This window comes from Danio rerio, chromosome 22 (assembly GCF_052040795.2).
Source record: "Danio rerio strain M-AB ecotype USA chromosome 22, GRCz13ab, whole genome shotgun sequence".
NCBI lineage: Eukaryota > Metazoa > Chordata > Actinopteri > Cypriniformes > Danionidae > Danio > Danio rerio.
The window spans coordinates 20,044,545-20,045,000 of record NC_141042.1 but is presented as its reverse complement, the minus strand read 5'-3'; the positions used below and the strand labels follow the sequence as shown (position 1 = coordinate 20,045,000).

Below are 456 nucleotides of genomic sequence, written 5' to 3'. Positions count from 1 at the left end.
CATACATTAGCTCCAGTCGTGTTTCTTAAAGCAAGTTACATTTCGTATCAAACTGTTGTAAATTACTAAACGCTGTTACAACCAAACACCGTGGAAATGTTTTAAGCTCTAAATTCGCTAATTATACAGAACACAAGCAGTAAAAAGCTTACCTTTCTGACCGGAATCCACATGAAATATTTAAAAAACCAAACTTTTTCTTCTTGTGATCTTCGTGCCATGGTGGTTGACAACCAGCTTTTTGGAGCATTACCGCCACCGTCTGGATTGGAGTGTGGATCATGAGTTTAGTCACGCATGTGTTTATTATGAAACCAACTTCTGCTTTAAAACAAAAACAGTCAGCACAGGAGCGTGCTATCTCAAAAATAAGCGAATTTTACATAGTTTTTCTCTAGATGACATGTATAATCTATTTATAAATAATATTGTTTTGTTTGCGTCTAAACATTGCGA

The 456-nt window shown here is 35.5% G+C and overlaps 1 long non-coding RNA gene across 2 annotated transcripts in view; it reads right to left on the bottom strand.

Annotated features, from left to right (window-relative positions):
• Nucleotides 1–207, bottom strand: part of LOC141380310 (uncharacterized) — a 4,227-nt gene extending 4,020 nt beyond the window's left edge. The window contains exon 1 of one of the 2 annotated variants that reach the window (XR_015521906.2): nucleotides 1–207. This exon is cut by the window's left edge and continues 1,192 nt beyond it. This is a non-coding gene — a long non-coding RNA (uncharacterized LOC141380310). The other variant, XR_015521907.2, reaches the window with a different exon arrangement.
• Between the last annotated feature and the right edge of the window lie 249 nt (nucleotides 208–456).